Genomic DNA, 263 nt, shown 5'->3' on the forward strand with positions numbered 1-263 from the left:
CGCGCACGGAGCACGCGTGGGCAACGTGCCCCATGTGCAGGGAGCCCACCCCGCCATCGCTGCCGCCCCCGCCATGCCCAGCCCGGGGGCGCCCAGCCCAGCCTCCCTCCAGCGCCTTCGCCTCCTCCTCTCCCCCATCACCCAACTCACTCAGCGGAGGCTGCTCATGCCCCGGCTCCGGGTGCGGCACCGAGCACCCCGCACTGCCCGGCCCGCTCCGCCGCCTCCCCGCGCTCCGCTCCCACGGGGCCGAGCCTCCCCCG

Source organism: Aptenodytes forsteri, unplaced genomic scaffold (genome assembly GCF_000699145.1).
Source record: "Aptenodytes forsteri isolate BGI_AS27 unplaced genomic scaffold, ASM69914v1 Scaffold54, whole genome shotgun sequence".
Taxonomy (NCBI): domain Eukaryota; kingdom Metazoa; phylum Chordata; class Aves; order Sphenisciformes; family Spheniscidae; genus Aptenodytes; species Aptenodytes forsteri.